The sequence below is a fragment of the Schistocerca americana genome, chromosome 2 (genome assembly GCF_021461395.2).
Source record: "Schistocerca americana isolate TAMUIC-IGC-003095 chromosome 2, iqSchAmer2.1, whole genome shotgun sequence".
In the NCBI taxonomy this organism is placed as follows: Eukaryota; Metazoa; Arthropoda; class Insecta; order Orthoptera; family Acrididae; genus Schistocerca; species Schistocerca americana.
The window spans coordinates 533,541,766-533,557,685 of NC_060120.1; the positions used below are offsets into that span (position 1 = coordinate 533,541,766).

A 15,920-nucleotide genomic window follows, 5' to 3' on the forward strand; every position below is an offset into this window, starting at 1 on the left:
TGTGTTATGAAGTTTCTTTTGACTATTAATAATCTTTATCGTTGTTAGGTCTTCAATTCCGATACTATAGTCAGACTTTTTGTGTCACTAGTGGCAACTCATAACCTCACTTTCCATCTTGGGTACTGTGGTAAGCAAATTGATGTTGCATGACATGATGGACCGTGTGAAATCGCCTCAAGGAAGTATGTAGAGTCTATTTACCTTATCCATTATGTTTTTGTATCCTACATAAGAAATAACATAATAAGCAACTGTATTTTTCTCCATAAATAAAACTGGCTTATTCATGTAATAAAAAGTTATTTAACAAAAATTGCTCTATCAACATATTTTCTTATTTATACATAGTGTAGGCGTTTCTTCCCAGGAATGATTCTGGTGTTGCCTTGAATGCTCATCATATTCTCAAATGTCACCTCATTACTGTTTCATGAACAAACATCGAACACTGGAGAGTTTTAATAGTTATCAAACTGTAATTGCCCTTAAATAAATTTATACTTTTGCTCTTGTGCTGTAATTGTATAATTCTCTGTTTAGCGTTTGTGTACAGTTTAATTTGACATACACGTACATGATCATTTTGAATATATGCACAGACTATACAGTCATAATTGAAAATTCTTTGAATTGGATTTTATAGGAATCTCTTGGTAACAGCTTTCTGATACATCTGGATTTTTTTTATATTTTGCAGTTTAAGCTGTCTGTTAGATTAGATTAGTTTTTCGTTCCATAGATCCGTGCTGAGGAGATCCTCGTGGATGTGGAACATGCAATTTTTTTAAAAAATATGAAATAACAGTACTAATAGTATGAATATATACAATACATCATTTGTTTCTATTAAAAAATTCGTCAATGGAGTAGAAGGAGTTGGCCACTAGTAAGTCTTTCAGGCTGCTTTTAAACTGACCTTTATTTGTAACTAAGTTTTTTGAGCTTGCTGGCAAATTATTGAAGATGAGTGTTCCTGAGTAGTGGACCCCTTTTTGCACTAAAGTAAGTGTTTTTAAGTCCTTGTGCATATCATTTTTGTTCCTGGTATTGTATGTATGAACTGAGCTGTTTGTTGGAAAAAGAGATATATTATTTAGGACAAATTTCATTAAGGAGTAATTATACTGAGATGCAGTAGTTAATATACCCAGTTCTTTGAAGAGGTTTCTACAGGACGTCCGTGAATTTACTCCACAAATAATACGTATTACATGCTTTTGGACTCTGAAAACTTTTGTTGGACTTGAAGAGTTACCCCAAAATTTTATGCCATATGACATTACGGAATGAAAGTAGGAAAATTGTGCAAGCTTTTTCATTTTTATGTCGCCTATGTCCGCTAACACTCGAATTGCAAATACAGATTTGTTAAGACGCTTCTGCAGTTCTGTGGTGTGCTCCTCCCAACTGAATTTATTATCAAGTTGTAATCCCAGGAATTTAAGACTGTCAACCTCTTCCATCTGCTCTTCTTCATACTTTATGCATATGCTAGGTGGAAACCTCTTACAGGTTCTGAACTGCATATAGTGAGTCATTTCGAAGTTTAATGTCAGATCATTAGCAGATCTTTCTAGAACTACACTCGACATACTATTTATTGCAATACTTACATCATCTGCAAACAAAACGAACTCTGCTTCTGACAGAGTAACTGATGAGAGATCATTAATGTACACAAGAAAAAGCAATGGCCCTAAGATGGATCCTTGTGAGACACCACATGTAATTTCTTCCCACTCTGATGATGACTGATGACTTAATTCACTAGTCCCTTGCACTGACACCCTTTGTTTCCTGTTAGCGAGGTATGACTTGAACTATTTTGCAGCACTGCCCATTGAACCATAGAATTCTAATTTATTTAAATGGATGTTGTGGTTTACACAATTGAATGCCTTTGACAAATCACAGAAAATACCTGCTGCTTGTAACTTGTTATTTAATGAATTAAGTCCATTTTCACTGTAGGTGTAAGTAGCCTTTTCGATATCAGAACCCTTCAGAAATCCAAACTGTGTTCTTGATAATATGTTATTTGTGGTCAGATGGTCGAGAAGCTGCCTGTACATTACTTTTTCGAAAATTTTTGAGAATATTGGCAAAAGTGAAATCGGTCTGTAGTTTGATGGTATCTCTTTATCCCCTTTCTTGAACAGAGGCTTAACATCTGCATATTTTAGCCAGTCAGGAAATGTCCCAGTTGTAATTGACTGGTTACACAAGTATTTTAGAATTGTACTAAACTCACAAGAACATGCCTTAATTAACTTTGTTGATATTTCATCGTAACCACTAGAATGCTTTGTTTTTAAAGATTTTATTATGGAAGTTATTTCTTTTGGTGAAGTGAGTGACATATTCATGTACCTGAAGCTATTTGTAAAGGCTACTTTCAGATATTCAAGGGCATTATTTACTGATTCTGACAATCCGATTCTATGAGTAACAGATATAAAGTACTTGTTAAATAGATTTGCCACACTATGCCCATCGGTTACTAATGTGTCATCTACCCTTAGTGCTATTTGCTCCTGTTCCTTTCTGGTTCTACCAGTCTCCTCTTTCACTATATCCCATATTGTTTTTATTTTGCTCCCTGACATTGCTATCTTCTTCTCATAGTACATTTCTTTAGATGTCTAAATTACTTTTTTAATATTTTACAGTATTCCTTGTATTTAGCAAAATCACCAGAATTGGAGCTATTCTTGGTCGACAGATACATTTTCCTTTTCGTCTTACAGGAAATCTTTATTCCTTGTGTAATCCATGGTTTTATTATAGACTTCTGTTTAATTTGTGTAACTTTTAGAGGAAAACAGTTTGCAAACATGGTACTGACATTGTTCATGAATGTGTTATATTTTTCATTCATGTCATGAGCACTATAAACATCTTTCCAGTTCATATCTTTCACAAATTTTCTAAAACTCTCAATTTTTGGTTGATTGACTACTCTCCTGTACTCAGATTTAGCAGTCTTGATAATCTGCTTAGAACTTACATCTAAAACAAGGAGCTGCATGTCATGATCTGATAGTCCATTTATTACAGGTTTTATGATATGATTTTGTTCCTTTGATTTGTCTATAAAATGTTATCAATGGCTGTCCTTGATGATTTAGTGATCCTGGTTGGAAAGTTTACAGTGTGAGTTAGATTGAAAGACAACATTACTAACTGCAGTAAATGTTTACTGGAAGATTGCATTAGAAAATCTGTATTAAAGTCACCAGCAATTAAAATTTCTTTGTTTCTTCCTGTTAAATAACCCAAAAGGGCTTCTAGATGATTTATGAATAGATTATAATTTCCTGCAGGTGCTCAGTAAATAGTTACTATTATATAGGATCTGTTATGGAACTCTACTTCTGTTGCACATGCTTCTCGATGCATCTCTGAACAGAATTTATTAATGCCAATGTTCTTGAATTTATGGCAGTTTTTAATAAATGTGGCAACTCCTCCTCCATACATATCTACTCTGCAGAAGTAGGAAGCTAACTTAAATCCTGAAATGTCTAACATATCTACACTACTGGCCATTAAAATTGCTACACCAGGAAGATGATGAGCTGCAGACGCGAAATTTAACCGACAGGAAGAAGATGCTGTGATAAGCAAATGATTAGCTTTTCAGAGCTTTCACACAAGGATGGCGCCGGTGGCGGCACCTACAACGTGCTGACATGAGCAAAGTTTCCAGCCGATTTCTCATACACAAACAGCAGTTGACCGGCATTGCCTGGTGAAACGTTGTTGAGATGCCTCGTGTAAGGAGGAGAAATACGTACCATCAGTTTCCGACTTTGATAAAGGTCGGATTGTAGCCTATCGCGATTGCGGTTTATCGTATCGCGACAGTGCTGCTCGCGTTGGTCGAGATCCAATGACTGTTAGCAGAATATGGAATCGGTGGGTTCAGGAGGGTAATACGGAACGCCGTGCTGGATCCCAACGGCTTCGTATCACTAGCAGTCGAGATGACAGACATCTTATTCACATGGCTGTAACGGATCCGCAGCCATGTCTCGATCCCTGAGTCAACAGATGGGGACGTTTGCAAGACAACAACCATCTGCACGTACAGTTCGACGACGTTTGCAGCAGCATGGACTATCAGCTCGGAGACCACGGCTGCGGTTACCCTTGACGCTGCATCACAGACAGGAGCGCATGCGATGGTGTACTCAACGACGAACCTGGGTGCACGAATGGCAAAACGTCATTTTTTCGGATGACTCCAGGTTCTGTTTACTGCATCATGATGGTCGCATCTGTGTTTGGAGACATCGCGGTGAACGCACATTGGAAGCGTGTATTCGTCATCCCCATACTGGTGTATCACCAGCGTGATGGTATGGGGTGCCATTGGCTACATGTCTCGGTCACTTCTTGTTTGCATTGACGGAACTTTGAACAATGGGCGTTACATTTGAGATGTGTTAGGACCCGAGGCTCTATCCTTCATTCGATCCCTGCGAAACCCTACATTTCAGCAGGATAATGCACGACCTTTCTGGATACAGAGAATGTTCGACTGCTGCCCTGGCCAGCACATTCTCCAGATATCTCACCAATTGAAAACGCCTGAAAATGGTGGGCGAGCATCTGGCTCGTCACAATACGCCAGTCACAACTCTTGAAGAACTGTGGTATCGTGTTGAAGCTGCATGGGCAGCTGTACCTGTACACGCCATCCAAGCTCTGTTTGACTCAATGCCCAGGCGTATCAACGCCGTTATTACGGCCAGAGGTGGTTGTTCTGGGTACTGATTTCTCAGGATCTATGCACCCAAATTGCGTGAAAATGTAATCACATGTCAGTTGTAATATAATATATTTGTCCAATGAATACCCGTTTTTCATCTGCATTTCTTCTTGGTGTAGCAGTTTTAATGGCCAGTAGTGTATACCAGTGGTCACTTGATGTTCAGAGAGGCAGATTCTATCAATTTGGTTAGATGAATTCATTTCACCGATACAAATGAGTAGTTCATCAATTTTATTTCTGAGTCTCGGAATGTTCTGGTGTAATAATGATAACTGATACTGATTACTAATGGGATTATAACTGCTTTGGTGAAGATGGACTGGCAGTTCTCTGCTACACATCTGCTGCCCTTCCCAATATTATTATATAGTATGATAAATTTGAGTGAATTGGTCGATAACACATATTTAGCAGTGTTTCTGGGACAACTTCTTCATTAAAAATACATTGCTTCTTGTGTTTGAGCTGATCTTTTCTATATGATTTTCCTGCATCATAAGTCTGTCTATTGTCAATCTCAGGAACTTCCAACTGTCAACTTCTACTAGCAGGGTGTCCCGTAGTCTTATATTTAGTTTCTCTTCGTTTGTTTGCAAGTATTTCCATCCAGATTGTTTTCTGTTCATTTGCAAATAGTTTGTTTTCACTTAAATATTCTTGTGATCTTTCTGTATCCATACATATAGTCTGTGATAATAAATGGGTAAGGTTAGAATCTAAACAAATATTCACATATTTAATAAATGAATCAGAGATACTAGCTGTTCTGATTTTATTTGAAATACAATAGGTGATCTTTACACATTTGAAACTAATGTTCTTTATCTTTATGTCCTAGCCTATAAAGTGCATAATAAATTTACTGGAGAAAGGTCAACCTCAGTATAAGATTCAATAGACATTCTAGCATAGCAGTACAATACTGCCAAGGCCAATTCACACTGACCATCAAGTCATTTCACATCACATCACAGCAGATGAAAACATCCACAATAGATTTCAAATGGCGGCGTTCACATTGGCCATCACGTCATGTTATGTCACGTCATGTCACAACACAATCAAGGTTTCTTAGGAACAAAGTTTTGATGACTGACACCATCATCCATTGTTGATTATGTGATGTCCCAGCTCATTTCTTTCTGATGTACAGCTATAGTCTCATTCTCCATATTTCATTTCATTGTGGTTTCATTCAGTCACAGTTTTAATAGCTGATATCAGTTGTTTTCTATGACTTTGTCCCAGCACATTTTTCCTGATACACAGATATATTCTCATCCTCCATACTTCATTTCATTGCGGGTTCATTGAGTCATGGTTTTAATAGCTGATATAAGTTGTTTTCTATGTCCTTGGTTTTGGTTGTTTTTTGTTATTCACTATAGCCTGAAAACAATTGAGAATGGTGGCATGACGTGACAGTGCTGTGACGTCCAGCGTGAACAGGCCTTCATCAAGTTGACAGACAGACTTGCTACGTTTAGTTTGCTTATACTTATTTATAAAACTGCATTACTAACTTGTGGTAGGTCTTATCAACAGTCACAACACAAATTCATTGTGGAATATTTGCAATTCGTGGCCAAAACGAAGCAAAATTATAAAATAGAAATGGTAAATATGCAATGGAGCAAAATCAATGCTGTAACTTTAGTCAGAGCGCTGAAAATAGGTTAACTTTCGATATCAGTACACAACTACACAATTCCTCCCTCAAAAGTCAACGTCAAAATGTTATTCTTGCTAAACTTTGATTATGACACTCCATTCTGTTCTGTCAGATTCCTTGCTGTTGACAGCCTGTGTCTACTTCCACTTGAAACGAATTGTGGAATGTTTTGATGTGGTGCTCTTCTTGGCCTTAATGATTTGGATGTTTTATCCAATACTGTTCATCCACATAACAGGTCAGATATCTTCAAGCAAACAATGATTTATGTTTAACAAAACTACAACAAAGAGCCCAGTGTGCATGACAAACAACATAGATTTCTGAAAGCATTTCCAATAGGCCTATATTTTGTAAACTGGGGTGGTTTTTGCCTACCACAAGGTGATGTTCGTAGACACAACATCTCTCTTACAGTATTCTATGGAAGTCAGCTCATAAAAGTTGGCCACTGTTCAGGTCATGTACACATACCCTGTCAGCGTCTGCTATGGCCTGAAGATCGTGTATTGAGTCAACAAAACTGGTTGCAATATATTAAAATTACAGCAAAACGATTGATGCATGTGTTTCATTTCATTGCGTAAATTGAAAAATTTAGATACCTGCATTTTTGCAGTACTTTGGAGTGATTTTGTCTCACTCATATTTTCTAATCAGTGTTAATCTTAGGTTAACCTAGTCTTTGGAAAATTAATAAGATACTTTCGTTTCTCGCTCAGTGACTTTCATGATGTCCTGAAGGGATATTCGATCAGTGGGTAGTCGGCTCAACAAAAATTACGACAATGTAACGTTGAACAGAGGTTCAGGAGATGTTACCAACAAAAGATTGTGCCAAAGAAAAGCATCAGCCACGTACAAAATTCCTATCACTACTTTGAAAAATAAGTTAAAAAACCAGCACAACAAGAAGACAGGCAGTCAGCGAATTTTTAATAATAAAGAAGAGCAATCATTAGTTGCCCACCTCATCAAGCTATCAGAGTTTGGTTTTTCTGTAGATGAAAGTGAGTTTAGGTCAATAGTGGGAAGCTACTTACAACATAGAGTAATAGCAGTAACAAAATTAAAGGCAATACACCAAACTGTGATTGGATTAAAAGGTTTCTATTTGATCATATTGAATTGTCAGGGAGGTAATAAAACATAAAGAGAGTGAGGGCTGGTCTGTCAGAACAAACCATTTGCGCATTCATGGAGAATCTGCGTAAAGAGTTTGGGGGATCCATCCCAGCAACATGCTGAACTATGACGAGGCAGATAACCCTGGAAATAAGTTTACAATTTTTAAATAGGGAGCTAAATATCTGGGACATAAATGTAACTACAGCAAGACCTCAATATCGCAATGTTTGCGGCAATGCTGAAAGTAAACTCTTGCTACCTTATGTGGTTTTCAATGCTGACCATCTTGGGTTTCCTAGATAGAGAACAGTCCACTTGAAGCTATATACAATCGCACCAAAAGAGGGTGTTCGATGCTGTCGTTTTTAAAGACTGGTTTATAAACCTATTTCTATATGCAGTGTGTAATTTGCAAGGAGATGCTGTCCTCATTGGAAACAACCTGTCCGCACACATTAGCACCAAAGTGTTAGAACTGTGTGAGAAAAAGCGAATGAAGTTCACCTAATGCAGCCAATCTACTCCAGTCCATGGATGTCAGTTTGTATGGGCCATTCAAGCGAGCTTAGCGTAAAGTTTTATCCACTTGGAGAAACTCTGCTGCTGCATCACAATTTCCATTGATTCCAAAGGATCAAATGCCTGGTCTTTTAAGAGTATTGGTAGTTGCTATTGAGCCTAACAGACAACAAAATTTGGTTTCAGGTTTTAAGAAGCGTAGGATTCTTCCTGTTGATAAAGATGCTGTATCAGCACAACTTCCAAATAAACATGCAGATTCTGAGGTCATTTTGAAAGCTTTTATGGAATCATTGATTGCTGGTAGAAATGAAATGGCTGGGAGTGATCAGTCTACGCAGAGAAAGAAGATCAATGTTCTGGCTGGGAAGAGCGCCATCATGAGAGATGTTGTCCAGGTGCCACAAACTAATCAACTCAAACAGAAGACTGACAAACTCAATCAGCGACTGAAGTGCTCTACAACTCATGAAGAATTCTCTGCAGATGATGGCAGTGATGTAAATACAGTTCTTGGTTACTCAGACATGGATCTAAAAACATTTTCTATTTCAGATATACAGTCAGATACTACAGATTAGCCTACATCCTTAAAAGATTTATGTATGGTTGATGATTTTGTCATCATTAAATATAATGAATCACCATATCTGGGGAAGATTGTTAAAATTTCAGTATGTGGTCCAACAGTTGACTGGAGTTAGGGAAGCATTACTGGCATTGACCTGAGAAGAATGACATCTTGCAGTATGAATGGAAAAAACGTGAAGAAAACTGAACCTCTGTGGCAGGCTTTGTGGTTCCAGAGCTGAGTAGCTACATTCATTAATGCGTTTTAGAAGTGTTTTCTGTTGGAATTAACTTTGTTTTGAGCGAAAGTTTTGTAATTTAAATATATAAAGAAAGAAATTTGAGAATTATAAAAACATGTTTCTAATGAAATGTAATTTTTTGACTTTCAGCAAAAAAATTGCTGTAGAGCTATTTATAGCTATTTTACATCTAATATATTCATCACTGTTTAGTAACAGCAGGATTATATTGACCCACCCGTCTTTCTAACCATTTATTTAATATATTTCTTATCTCAAGCCAATATCACTCCATGTGGAAGTGAAAAAGTGTCACTTTTTTTTAAATTAAACATTGGCAATTGTGAAATAGCTGTAATTTGAAGGTGGGCGTTATGTGTTCTGTTACATCTCTCATAATCATATTATTGCAAAACAATAGAAATATTTGTAAAATAATGGAGTAAAATTTGTGATACCTGAGCATATTTTATGAAAAGTGACCTAAAATTTTTTAACAGAGAAAAAGTCAGTTCAGTTGAATGCCAATTCGCACTTGATGCAACAGAATGGAAAGAAATGGAATTCCAAAAGATTCTACAGCGTATTGCAAATGGTGTTGTTCACACAGTCCATCAGCAGAAAGGAATTTGCTCTCAAAGTAAGGTTTCTCAAGAAGAATATTTTAATGTTGGCTGGGGGTGGTGGCTTGACATATTTGTATCCATATAATTTCGTTAGCAAGTAAATGTTGTTGTTTTGAAATGTTTTGATGATATTTTTCCTGTTGTTCCAGCTCTCAGCAGTTTGCAGTACAAATTTCATGAAAAATATTTTTTATGCAGTTTGCTTTGGCAATTACTAAATTTTGTTGTAGTTGGTTTTTTAATTCAGAAATTACATTCCAACTTTTTGAATCAAGGAAGATTTCACACAACCTAACTTCCACTGTTTGGTAGCAGACTAAGCAAGGTGACTGAAAACAATTGGTCAATTAGTGTCTGCCAGTTAATAGAGAGACTGGTTTCATATTATGTTTCTTATGCTATCCTGGTAGAGAAAGGATTAGAACAGCCAATCTAGGTGGTGTTTCCACAATTCGTCCAGCGTGATGTGCCTACTTGGTCACATGCTAATGGGAAACAAGGCCCTTGTTCTCTAGCCAAAACTATTCTTCCCAAGCTACTCCTCAGAACATCACCCTCGCACCATGCTCCACACCTAGTCGCTGTATGGTGAGGCATAACTGGTGAATGCATACTCCTGTTCACATAATATTTATTGTCGCAACAAACTGGCACTATCGAATTCTATAAACAACGAACTTACACACTCACGTCTGGAAAAAGAACTGATTGGCTACACACGAAATTTCGCATGGAAGGCGAGAGAAACGAGAAGTTCTCTCGCCTGTCTGGCCAATCAGTGTTTGTACGATTTTGATTGAATGAAGCACAGTATAGGTTTTCTTATGAGAGTTAAGTGAAACTGAGGTGGGAGGTACAAAAAGCATTCTGGCGTGAATCTCCGACTGGGGCAGATGGGGTGTTGGTGTGGAGGCTTTAGATATGCCACCCCATCCTGAGTGTTGCGACTCTGAGTATCTGGGAGCTGTGCCTGTCAGCTGCTGAAGATGCCTCCCCTCTACGATGGCATATTTTAAATTTGGTAAGCATGGCTCCAAAAAATAGGGCGCTATGCCAAAGCCAAGCTTGTCAAGCATACCGGAAATTACAGAAATTACAGAAGTGTAGGTTTCACTAAGTTTCATTCGTTAAATCAAAACTAGCTGTTTCTCTTTAACACCTGAGTGGATGACAGATTCGAGATTACTTTTTCATTGCTGGGCAGATGTAATTTCATCTCATACATTTCTGTTGATCAATATGATCCAAGCATTTTTTTTGTCCTTTTAAGGTTGCGTTGGGTTTGGTCAAACTCATACCAAGTGAAATCTTTTGTTCTGACTTGCTAGTTTTGTTTGTGGCCTTATCAGTAATGTACCATGTCCATATCTTACATTCTTTGAAGATGTTAACTAATATTCAGATGATCCTTTACGATGTAAATAAGTTGTAGAATCTTTACTGCTTTTGTTATGTTAGTCAGAAAAATTAAACAATCTAATGCATCCTGGCCTTATAGTCTCTTTTAAGTAGTAAGAATGAGCAAACAGATCCCTTTCACTACCAGTTGGCTATGACTTTGTCTACTGCTCCATTCCATACTGGTAACATCCAACATGAATGGTTCTTGAAGCAGCAAAGTACATATGGTTTTTGACCTTCTTTGTTTATTATAAGGAAAGAAAAACAACAGATAAAGCAAAAATGACACATGTATTGCGTTCTAAATGTTATTGAATGTATTTGCATGTAAATGTTTCCTTGAACAAATAAATGGTGGTATTTTGGAATGTCTCGATGGCATTTTCCTATTGCCTCATTTTTTAGCGGTTTAACATACTAGATGATTAAGAATATCCATTGTTAAGCTTGATTTGGCCATTGTATATTTTGACATTGCTAGTTCCTTAATTCAGATACCATATCCTGACTTTTTGTATCTCATTAAATCGCTTTCACTGTTCACTACTGGAATAATTGAGGTGGCACTGTGTTGACGTTCTGTCTAGAATGAATACACCACTATTTGATGGTTCTGTTGTTTTCCATTCTGTTGATGTCCAGTGTCAATCAGCCCTCAACATCATCACAATTTCTTATGTATGGCTGTATTGTGTTGTACCTTATGTTTTACTAATGCACTACATAAAATACATGATTATACTATATATTAAATCACTTAAGTTTCATTCAATATAGCACTCCGTCTTCAGGCCACAAGTGGCCCATTGGGATCATCCGACCGCCGTGTCATCCTCAGATGAGGATGCGGATAGGAGGGGCGTGTGGTCAGCTCACCGCTCTCCCGGTCGTTATGATGGTTTTCTTAGAGTAGCTCGGTCGAGTAGCTCCTCAATTGGCATCACGAGGCTGAGTGCACCCCGAAAAATGGCAACAGCACATGGCGGCTGGATGGTCACCCATCCAAGTGCCGGCCACGCCCGACAGCGCTTAACTTCGGTGATCTTACGGGAACCGGTGTATCCACTGCGGCAAGGCCGTTACCCTCATTCAATATAAGGATAAAGATTAAAACATTCAGCTACTAAGACGAAAACTACAGTTCTGTCATTAAATAAAACAATACTGAAACTTCCCCTTTGAACAATTTATACATGACTGTGCTTAACCTGACACACAATATTTTTTAGCGCAACGCAATCTGACTTTCAAAATTCCCTACAAAAGAATGGCCCTGACTAACATTAAACTATACCTTTCACAAATCACTTACCTCACAAAAATCTTCGCTGCTCAAGCTACTGCAATACAGCAAGTGCCACTACTGCCAGCTAAATAAAAGATTCAAACTACGGAAGGCACTAACTACTGATAGGGATAGTTAGCAAATGAAAGATATTAATAGAGAACAAACAATGTATTTACCTTGATATCATCATATATAAATATAGCAGTTCATGACAAATTTCAAAACTCCGCCATCTCTCTCCCCACATCCACCACTGCTGGCGGCTCACCTCCAACTTTGCAACGCTACGTGCTGTTCACAGCCAGCTGCCTAACACTACAATGGCGAGTATTACAACAATGCAAAGCAGCCACAGCAGCACAGCCAGTGATTTTCATTTTCATACAGGGAGCGCTACGTGGCGGCGGCGTTACCAATATAAGAACCTAAACAGCCTACTTACATAAAGAAAACATAAACACCCTACTTACAATACATTCAGTCAACAAATAAACAGAAAAGCACCAATCAAGAATTCTCAACCCAAGGGATCACAACACTTTTTCTGTTTCACATTATGAAAGTGAACTTACAGAGCATCGAAAGTAGTAGGGTAATTGCGGTTGTCAGACACTTTTGATATCAAATTAATTGGCTAATTACTTAAACAGAACTGTTAATTAACAGCTACCCTCTGTGAAATCCCCCAGCCCTCCCCCTCCCACCTGGATATTACTGGGAAAAAGTCTCACAATATGAAATTGAAGTCAGTGTCAATTACATAGCAGAGGATATATGGTTCAATGTTCATGGTTGGATCTATTTTCTTGGCAGGAAAATATCACATCCAGCAACCACATGTCCTAATTACGCTCCTACACTGCTGCGGATTCGAGGTGTTCTCTTGTTCGAAAATTTTTGTGTGTGCACTCATCTTGACATGCTGGGACCGACTGAGCTAGTGCACAATGCCACCACTAGAGGAGTTTCCATCCCACGCTCTGCACCCCTCCCTGGAAAAATTGGTGGGATAAAGACTCAGTCTGTGCTGGTGAGGGCAGATACCACGACACAATTTCAAATCATCGTCAGTAACATGGTGATCCACATTCTTTATGTAATCAGTTTGCAAAAGACACAGTTCCCCCACATGGGTAGAGCTCTCATCTTCATCCTAACCCCCACTTCCCATGATGTAATAACTATAAGCATCGAGGAATAGAATGAGGTGTGGTATAGTAGCAGCTGTTTTGACTGCCCTTGCATGTGTCTGTCATCTGGGCCCCACCAAGGAGGTCAAAACCTGCCCAGTGTCCTAACTCCAGATCATGATACTAAATACCACTGATCATGGATCAGATGTTGGGCTCCTTCAATCTCGCAGCTCTGAACAAAGCATCAGGTAGTGACATTCTGTTGATCGGGAAATTTCAGACTCGCTTCCTGTCTATGTCTCTTCCAAGTGGCTACTTACTCTTTGTGTGTGAACCAACGTCTCTAAGCATACAGACGGAGGTTTTCATCTCTCCTCAGAATACTGTGTTCCTATTGGCTAATGCTGGGGAAAAAGGGAGAGCTGACACAATCTCGGTATCATAAATAGAGGGAAATAATCCATTAGCACTACCCTATCAAATTAATTGTATAAAAATTTACAGGAATCAGATAGATCACTTAAAAAACTAAATGCCACCTTATGATTATTCCCCTTTGTAATAAAACATAGTTTCAATGTTTGAGAACCACACACCAACATTTTGCACATCAAGTAGTTAAATTAACTTCACACATACATCATAGTGCTAAATACATCCGACGTATTTTGTGCAATGTCATTTGGCTTCCACTAACATATCTGGTGAAAAAATCCTACTGATCACCCACAATAGTGATCATGAAGAGTGTACCATCCACCAACTGCTAAAAGCCACTGCTGTTTAGTTGGCCAAGACATCGCATCGTCACATGGGTGCCAGACAGGAGACCCACATACGCATATGCCATGCTGGCAACTGCACGCTCATCACCCAGCATCCACACACCAGCTGTACCGAATGCTCAGAGTTCGAGAGGCTGTAACCAATTATTCAGTCGATTAATTCCCATGAAGGGCATAATCGTCCAGTGCAAACACCCACCATATTGAATCTTCTCACGCAACACACATGTCCGCTTCTGCTGATGCTCACCCAGCCTACTGGTTACTTCGCTAGTCAGTCAGTCATCTTTGTGACCGTGGGCAAGAGCCTACAGGTCGGAGCATTCCGTGTGACTAACTGCACGTCACAGACTAAGCTGCGGCTTCCCGTCGACCGAAGCCTCGTCTCCACTCATGCCACTGGCCACACCGCACTGAGATGAGCACGTATGGCTTGGGCATATAGTTCTAATGAAATTCCAACCTGACATAGACTCTCCCCAGTTTAAAAAACTTACTTCACACAATGTGAGGCAGGGATGTTGTTGACCATACACCTCGAATTTCTCACGCGAGAAGAAGATTTCTCCTTATTACACGAGTTATTGTCGAAGACAGAAGAAATGGCGACATATATACATTATCACATCGCTAAAGTATCGTTAACTGTTGAGAAAATCATTTAACAGTAGGGCATAGGCTGTATTTTCTCTATGTATTCTCTCATCATGTAACAAAATCTGTTCTAATCAGCTTAACATCTGTTACATCCTGCATCACAGGAATAGAGTATTAAACTCATTAATGGCTTATGATGGAGTGCCAAGGACATGCTCTACTTCTGTCACTAGACGCTTCCTCACTTCAAACTCTCCTTAAGGTGGCCAAATGCTTCATCACATATGAAGTCTCTTAAGGCAACAGCATAGAGAAGCTGTAAATATGAGGTTTCTAGTACGTATCACTTTACAAATTCGGAAATATAGCTGATTTTATTACGATGGTCCTCTCTCCCTGTGTAGGTGGAAGATTGATATTTCGTTACAAGATCTCGCTGCAACGATAAAACGCGTGATTAGGTCTCAAACTCCCAAATCATATCCGTGCTACTCTAGCTCTCACTTCCATCCACCCAGCGACACATCATTGACATCAAATTGGTAGGCTAGTTAATTAAATTGTTCATATGAGTCACTAGCAATCGGACTTCACTCGCCAGGTAGCTCAAATACGAGCGAGGAGAATGTTGTTTTTGGTGAACACTATTGAGAACCAACTGTTAATCTGACCGCAGAAGGATTCTACCGCATACAACATACATTTCGCATAAGGATCATGAAGATAAGTACAGGAAATCAGTGCTCATAAGGAGGCATATAGGCACTCTTTCTCCCTCGCTGTATTTGTTAGTAGAATAGGAAAGGGAATGACTAGTAGTGATACAGGGTACACTCCGCCACACACCAAACGATGGCTTGCGAAATAGGCATATAGATGTAAATATAAATTTAGTCTACGTATTAAGATGTCAGTACATCCATTTATAGGTACACAAAACTCATGGTAGAATGTTGTCTCGTATTTATTGAGAAAAAAAAGGCGGAACTCCTGCAGCTGATCCTCTCTCAGTAAAAATCTTCGTATTGGCTCCTAATTTACTCAGTCGGTCACTTTGTGAAATGTGTGTGAGAGGTTGAAATATGTTTGCCTACAACACTTAGAAGAAACGGTATAGAGCTCAATTCTCAAATCCCCTTTCGTCAGAGTACCGCTTACCTGCCGTATTCTCATAGATCT

General features: G+C 38.6%; 1 pseudogene; it reads right to left on the bottom strand.

The window, feature by feature from the left end:
• Nucleotides 1-11,905: 11,905 nt before the first annotated feature.
• Nucleotides 11,906-12,022, bottom strand: LOC124596821 (annotated as a pseudogene).
• Between the last annotated feature and the right edge of the window lie 3,898 nt (nt 12,023-15,920).